This window comes from Rhagoletis pomonella, unplaced genomic scaffold (genome assembly GCF_013731165.1).
Source record: "Rhagoletis pomonella isolate Grant_MI unplaced genomic scaffold, Rhpom_1.0 Rhpom_scaffold_00009, whole genome shotgun sequence".
Lineage (NCBI taxonomy): Eukaryota > Metazoa > Arthropoda > Insecta > Diptera > Tephritidae > Rhagoletis > Rhagoletis pomonella.
Window position 1 is genome coordinate 34,858,685 of NW_023458563.1, and position 8,291 is coordinate 34,866,975.

The following is an 8,291-nucleotide window of genomic DNA, read 5'->3' on the forward strand; positions in this document are numbered from 1 at the left end:
GTGGATCCTTAATACATCCTGCTGGGATGAAGCGAGCTGCAGCAGCGGTGACAACCCTGCGGAACTTACGTTCACCCACATAAACGTCGGTTGGTATGGGTAGTGCAGTGAAGGCGCCCTCAGTAACATCCGTGAAGCCTTTCCAGTCAGCTTTGGGAAAGTTGACATAAGTCCGGTGATCCACGGAAGCAAAGTCGGCAGGTTTATCAATCAAGATGACTATGGGCAGATGGTCTGATACTAGAGTCAACATAGGTCGCCATGATACGCTGTTTATCAGACCAGCGCCGACAATTGTTAGATCTGGAGAGCTGCAGCAGCTGCCCATAATCCTGGTGGGTGCGTCGTCGTTCATTGTACAGAATGTCGAATCGTCTATCTGCTCAGCCAGATGTATTCCCCTACGATCATTTGACAGGCTTGAGTGCCAGAGATCGTGGTGCGCGTTAAAGTCACCAACTACCATACGGTTTTCACCTCTGAGTAGCGCACCTATTTCAGGGTGATATCCTGCCGGGCAGTTGGTGAGAGGGGGTATGTATACGTTAACTATTTCGAGCTCAACATCGCCTGACCGGATAGCAATACCCTGACATTCTAGGATGATATCCCTGCGGTATGTATATGTATGGTATGTCTGATTCAATGAGACGATACTGCACGGTGTGGTGCGTGATGAACGCTAAACCTCCACCATTATCTCGCTAGCGATCTCGACGGTGCACTTTGTATCCGGCGCAATTCAACAGGGTTGAATTGCCGTGCAACTTCGTCTCTTGGATCGCAGCTATTAATATTCCATGCCTTCCCATAAAGACAGTTATCTCCTCGATCTTGCTCTGGAGTCCGTTACAGTTAAATTGTAGCACCTTTGTGTGCCTTGGGAGACCGATTGTGATGTGTGGTGTTAAAGAGTTGTGTTGCCTGCCGGTCCCCTGCTGTACGTGCTGCAAAAGGGGGTGCTGCCTTGTGGTGGTGGTTGGCGGCGTCGCGGGGGAGGGATGCGACGGGGCAGCACAGCAGGGGCCCATATAGTCACTCGTCCAATCTCGTGTGTTGCGAAGTCCTGAGCACGCCCTAAAGTGGCACCAGCCGAGGCAAGAGTTACGCTTGACTGATGTTACGTTACGGTATATTCTGGACTGACAAACAGAGCATATTGTCGGAGGGACTAGGAGTTGCCGGCGGCGGTGTGTGGGTGCTATTGTGTTTGTTTGTGTTTCTATTGTTGTGTTGTGTTGGGGTGTGGGTGTGTTGATTGTGTGCTGTCCAGGCGGGTGGTGGTTTGCCGTGGAGGCGGTCCGGTTCGCACAGCATGGGGCCACGAACGACGTGGTAAATTGCCCTCGCGTGCGTAGGCCCGAGCAGTTACGAAGGTGACTCCACCCGTCACAGGCATTGCACCTGCCCGAGGTGGGGTTTGTATGCAGTCGTCTCTGGCATACGCAGCAGGTGTAGATTTCTGGCCCTGGGTTTGACTCTATGCCAGCCCTGAGCAGAAGGGTGCGGAGAAGGTGTAGCCCTAGGATCGAGCAACGTTTGATGGATTTCGCCGACCTAAACGGGGTTAGATCGCCGAAACAACAGCCCTTGGTCGGGTAAAACCTGAGTCATTTCGCTACGTAGAACCGGCTGTCGTGGGAATGAAATACTTACGTTCTTAAGTTTCAGTTGCTTTTTGATATTCAAATAAATAAGAACGCCTAGAACACATTTGAGAACTAACGTTTGAGATTTGAGAAAAGGACTGATTCTCAAATGCATCTCAAATTGAGATTTAACAGAAATGTTGATTGGGTTCATAGTTGGTAAAAAGTTTGAGTGAGTCGCTTCTCGCAAGCAGTTACTTGATCGTGTAGTGTCCAGTTTAACGACAGGTATTTTTGTAAGGGCTCTGTCACACGGTCAGTATTTATTGTCGTGATCCAAGTATCACGATATTTAGTGCCGGTGTATGCTACGGTATTGATGGATCGTGATCCATATCGCAAAATTTCTAAAAATTTTCAAATCTGGATAGCGGATTGCAATACTGTCAATAAATATTGAACATGTAGCACTTTCAAAACGCGATCCATACATTTCGTCAGTACATCTTGTACTCTCATAATGCCAACATCGAAAACGCATTCCCTATGCCTTCGCTCCCGGTGGTTAAAACCTTTCCAAACAAATTGAAAAAATTTGAATTAACATTGGTAATTTTAAAATATTTGTTGAATGCATTATCTGTAGATAATTCGTACAAAATATAAACATTTTTTTGCGTCGTAATAAGCGTTCAGCACAAAAATTATGCAAATACTGACGCGATCCATCAATCCATCAAAATGGATCGCGATGCGAATTTCGTGATAATTACTGCGCGTGAGACAGGGCCCTAATACAGAAATTTCGTTTATTTGGCAATGCTGTTTGTCATCGATATTTGCTTTCGACTTTTTTTAGAGTCTTGGTTCTTTTTATACAATAGCTTTTTTCATATGCTTCGAAGACGTGAAAAAAATTCGGGATTAAAATACTATTCCATAACATTTGATTTTTAAAACTAAATGGTGTCTTTCGAAAAGGAACTCTTATAACACTGTGAATATATTTACAACATTGTAATTAGTGGAATTCCTGCGTTTCATAAAAACAATTAGTGTCGAAAATATTAAAGCGATACTAATATCCCTTTTTGCAGAGGCGCTTGTGCAATTTTAAAACATTTGTTGCGAAAAAGGTATGCGCGAGAAACTAGTTATCAACATTTTATCTTTGATATGTGGGAATACATTGGCAGAACATGTGGGCTAGCATTGCACAAACGTTACCAAGCTAAATAAAAAAGTGCCATTTCAAAGTATAATGCATAATTAAGAAAATCATTCTAAAAGTTTTTTCCAAAATAACAAACAAAGCTTATTAAATCCTAGGTTGAATGCATTAATAACCTGGAAATTGTAATGTCGGAATACATAACACAAGGCGTGTGAAAAGGTGCAATTATATATTTATTTGTTTATAATAGAAAAGAACTTTCCAAGTATGAAATACCAAATATAAATACATATTACTATTTCGGGTAATTGTGCACTTCATGGTCGCCACCGATTATTGATGTTAAATAATCGAAGGGGGTGTCAATATTAAGAATCCGAAGGCGGAAACTGATTTTTTTAAACCGTCGGAAAGTTATTTCCCAAAAAACCGTTTCATTCAGCTCAACTTTGGCAGTACTAAATTCACGTTAATAAATGCATTAAATGAACACATATTGGTATCTATATGTTCACTAAATTTATAATAAAAAATCGGGTAATATTGATTTATTTAAATATTAATGCGAAAACAATATACCAAAAACCGGCGTCTTGTTGTTGTTGTAGCGGCGACTAAGCCTCGCTCGGTTCGTTTCATCCGTCAACGTTGTCGTCTGCTTCAGCTATGGGGAGGCCCAGGAAGTGTGCGACTTCAACAAGGTCTATCCATAAGAACAGGGTCGTCAGCTGGGTGGGGTTCTCAAGCCATGTGAAGAAGTGCCGAGAGTCATGGGGCGACTCTCCACATGCCGGGAATTGGTTGGGCACATCCTCATTAATTCTGCTCAGGTATGAGTTTAGCCTGCTGTAATAGCCAGAGCGAAGTTGGGCTATTGTGGTGCGGGTATCCCGAGGCAGACAAAGTTCCGTCCCGTCCACGCCAGGTGGTTGTGTGCCTATAACGTCATTCACAGGACGGTAGTCTACATAACTCGATACTGATTCCCGTGAATGCCGTTCAGGGCCTGTCGGTAGGCTGACGGATCCAGAGGTTGTTAAATGAACCTCTGGAATTCGTTCGTCAGTCCGTCGAGATGCCTCCTGACATGCCTTGGCGAGGGCTCTTCTGCAAGCAGCTGTTTGCTAGGATGACCACATCTGTGGCTCCCCACAAGGAACTGTTTGCAGAGCATTGTGTTATGTTCCTTGACTGGGAGCATCTGGGCCTCGTCGTGTAGGTGGTGTTGGGGCGTCATCAGGAGGCATCCGGTCGCTCTCCGTAGTGCCGTATTCTGGCAAGTCTGTAGCTTCATCCACTGCGTCCTGCTAGTCCCAGGCGCCCACACGAGCGCTGCATAGTTTAGAACCGGCCGGCCAATTGATTGGATGTTGCCAACAACGGCCAGCGACTTGAGGACATTATTGCGGTTCTGTACTTTGGTTACAATTGCGGTTGTATGATATTTGGTACCTGCGCCTGGTAAATAAACTTGTAATTAATCATGCTAGCTCGGTTCACCAAATATCCCGCCCAGATCTCATAGCATTCACATTGAATGCGTACATGAAAAATATATATTTATTTATGCATATGAAAGCAAAGAAACGAGAAAAAATAAAATATTTCTATAAAAATACACCTATTATGTATGTATCGCGTGCAGGGAAATCATCTCGGGGGAAATTCCCCCGATTTGAAGGAAATTTCAGTTTAGGTGGCAATCAAGGATTTGGCTGTTTTTTGCGAGAATTGGGTATGTTATGTTGATAACTTAAAGTAAACCAAATACACGAATATGTTAATTTTTAACCAATAGCGACACTATTCGGAGCTACTTTTTTTGAATTTGAATTGCAATATCTCCGCAAGAATAGTTTTCCCAGATATAAATTATATACCAAATGAAAGCTAAGGTTTAAAACTAGACTTGAGGCGGCTTAGAATAAAATCGACTGACCAGTTTTTGAGAAAATGCCCGAAATCTATATTTTAAGCAGCCCAATTTCTGGTTTTCAGGCGACAACGTTATGACATATTTGTATTTCATAAACGCAAAAGACTACGTTATATAGCTGGTTTAAGACCTTTCTACTGATATCCAAATCAATGGTATGGAATGAGTAGTGCGGTCTCAGTGTTATTTTAAAAATATGCTATTTATTTTGAATTTCAGGCACCAGCCACGCCAACAAAGGCATACGAATAGTTTTTTTTTCTTTAATTTCTGAAAGTGTGAAAAAAATTAAATTAAGGTACGTACAGACGCCACATATATACTAAAGCATGTGGAGACACGAACCAAAATCTTTGCAACTAGTAGCCGGAACTCAATATATAAGGTATCGTTTAAAAGGTATTCAACTATAGACTAACACTAAATATGTTGGGTGTACCCACATACCCCTTTAGTTTAGATTAGGTTGTCGCGGTCGTCTATAAGACACACTTAGGCTCAGAGCCCATTGTGATGCCGCATGTAGGGTAAGCACTTTGAACGAATTTTAGAAGATCCCTGATTTCGACCCATCTAAGGTCCTCCAAGTTGCTGAAGAATTGCCTACCGAGAGTGGAGAGTCTTCGTCTGGATAGAGCAGGGCACTCGCACAACAGGTGCAGAATCGTTTCCTCCTCTTCATCTTGACAGCTTCTACACAAGTCATGTAAACGTAGGCCAAGTCGATAGGCACGCTTGCTAATTAGGCAGTGTCCTGTTATGACAGATACTAATAATCCAATATGGGGCTTATTTAGGAATTTTGGTGCCAAGTCACGCCAGTTCGTCGGCCTTACAATTCCCCTCTATACCGCAGTGACCCGAAACCACATATCTCCTTTGGGCGAAATGACTCTGCCATCTCGTTAAGAGATGCGCGGCATTTCATGGCTACGATGGAGGTTGTCGACTGCTTCGTGAGGGACTTTATTGCCTCCTGGCTTTACCAGTTTCCTGGCCCTGTCGATTGCCATCAGTTCAGCCAGAAAAACGCTGCAGTGGACCGGAAGACGAAAGACATTCCCACGACAGCCGGTTCTACGTACCGGAATGACTCGGGTTTCACCCGACCAAGGGCTGTTGTTTCGGCGATCTAACCCCGTTTAGGTCGGCGAAGTGTCTCAGAAGTTGTCCGTCCATAGGGCAACATTCAGTACGCATTCTCCTACTCAGGGCTGGCATCGAGTCAAACCCTGGGCCAGATATATACACCTGCTGTGTATGCCGAAGACGATTACACCACAACTCCACCTCAGTCAAGTGTAATGCCTGCGAGGGGTGGAGTCAGGGTCTGCTCGGGACTACGGACACACAGACAGTGGACCACGTCGTACGTGGCCCCCTGTTGCTCAAACAGAGCAGCCTCCACGGCAAACCATAGTCCGCCCGTGCAGCCCCACACACTCACACAGCAACCACACACAGTCGCCACAACACAACAACATAATAACACCACCGACCGTACCACAGCCACCACAGACCACATAACACACACAACCGCACCACCACCCACACGCCGCCGCCAACAACTGGTTCCCCCTACAATCTGCACGGTATGTCAGACCAGAATATTCCGTAATGTGACATTTGTCAAGTGCAACACCTGCCTTGGCTGGTGCCACTTTAGGGCATGTTCAGGTCTGCGTACCACGCGAGATTGGACGGGGAACTTCGAGGGCCCGTGTTGCGCTGCTCGGTCGCAGACGTCAATTGCGACGCCCCCCACCACCACCACGGGGCGGCAATCACCTCAGCAGCACACACAGCCAACGGCGGCAAGAACATACACTTACACCCCACATCACGACACGTCTCCCGAACCACATGAAGCTCCTGCAATTCAACTGTAACGGGCTACAGAGCAAGATTGAGGAGATAACCGTCTTCATTTGTCGGTATGGTATATTAATAGCTGCGGTCCAAGAGCCGAAGTTGCACAGCAATTCAACTTTGTTGAATTGCGCCGGGTACAACGTGCACCGTCGAGATCGCGAGCGAGATAATGGTGGTGGCTTAGCGTTCATCACGCACCACACCGTGCAGTATCGTCTTATCGAAGCAGACATCGACCGCAGGGATACCACCCTAGAATGTCAGGGCATCGCTATCCGGTCAGGAGATGTCGAGCTCGAAATATTTAATATATACATACCCCCTGTCACCTGCTGCCCGGCAGGATATCACCCTGATATAGGTGCGCTCCTCAGAGGTGAAAACCGTATGGTAGTAGGTGACTTTAATGCGCACCACGATCTTTGGCACTCAAGCCTGTCAAACGACCGTAGGGGAACAGACTTGGCTGAGCAGATAGACGATTCGACATTCTGCACAATGAACGACGACGCACCCACCAGGATTATGGGTAACTGCAGTAGCTCGCCAGACATCACAATATTCAGCGCTGGTCTGATAAACAGCATAACGTGGCGACCTATGCTGACTCTAGCATCAGACCATCTACCCATAGTCATCTCGATTGATAAGCCAACCGACTTTGCCTCCGCCAAACACCGGACCTATATCAACTTTTCCAAAGCTGATTGGATAGGTTACGCGGAGTTTACCGAAAACACCTTCGCAGCGCTCCGCACACCAATCGACGTCCATCTCGGTGAACATAAGTTCCGCAGGGCTATCACGGCTGCTGCAGCTCGCTTCATACCGGCAGGACGTATATCGGACCCACGTCCAAACTTCCCTGCCGAAGCGGCTGTTCTAGCTGATGAGCGTGATAGCCTTCGTCAGGCCGATCCCGGAGATCCCCGTATCAGGCATCTCTACGCGGAGATTCGGCAACTTGTAAACGTACATAAGCGGAAGAAGTGGGAGGAGCACCTGAAGACTTGTAATTTCACCTCTGTTGTGAGCAAGCTTTGGTCAACCGTGAGGTCATTGTCTAATCCGACGAAGCACGACGAGAGAGTCGAAATTTCCTTCGGCGACCATGCCTCGTCGGACCCGGAGCGATGCGCGAGCTATTTTAGCCGGCAGTTCATACTGCATCCTCCGGTAGACAAAGCCAAGCGTCGAGTGACCAGAAGGCTGCACAAACTGCCAACAACTTGTGCCCCCCTTGCTTTCACTTGCGGTGAAGTTCAGGTGGCCATCGGGAAGGCGAAAGCCTCCAAAGCCATGGGTCCCGACGGTATATGCATGCTGATGCTGAAAAATTTGGGTCCTGCGGGGGTAGCTTACCTAACGGAGGTCCTCAATTTGTCAATGGCCACTCTCATCATCCCAGACATCTGGAAGGTGGGGAGAGTGGTCCCACTGCTCAAACCGGGGAAACCTGCAAACAAAGGAGATTCGTATCGTCCGATTACACTCCTTTCCCCGGTAGCGAAGACACTCGAGGCCTTGCTACTCCCGTACTTCACAAATCACCTGACCCCAGCGAAGCATCAGCATGGTTTCCGTAAAGTGCACAGCACAACAACAGCACTTAACGCCATAAACACTCAGATAACTCGTGGCCTTAACCGTAACCGTCCCTGTGAGAGAACGATTCTAGTAGCGTTGGACTTGTCAAAGGCGTTTGACACCGTCTGCCATT

General features: G+C 46.5%; 1 protein-coding gene across 7 annotated transcripts in view; it reads left to right on the plus strand.

Annotated features, from left to right (window-relative positions):
• The first annotated feature begins 2,439 nt into the window (after positions 1 to 2,439).
• LOC118745750 (serine/threonine-protein kinase WNK1) overlaps positions 2,440 to 8,291 on the plus strand; it is a 221,208-nt gene continuing 215,356 nt past the window's right edge. For 3 of the 7 annotated variants that reach the window (XM_036479394.1, XM_036479396.1, XM_036479399.1), the window contains exon 1: positions 2,440 to 2,982. The gene's annotated coding sequence lies outside the window, so the exon portion shown is untranslated. The remainder of the gene's footprint in view (positions 2,983 to 8,291) is intronic. The other 4 variants (XM_036479392.1, XM_036479393.1, XM_036479390.1 and 1 more) reach the window with 3 other exon arrangements.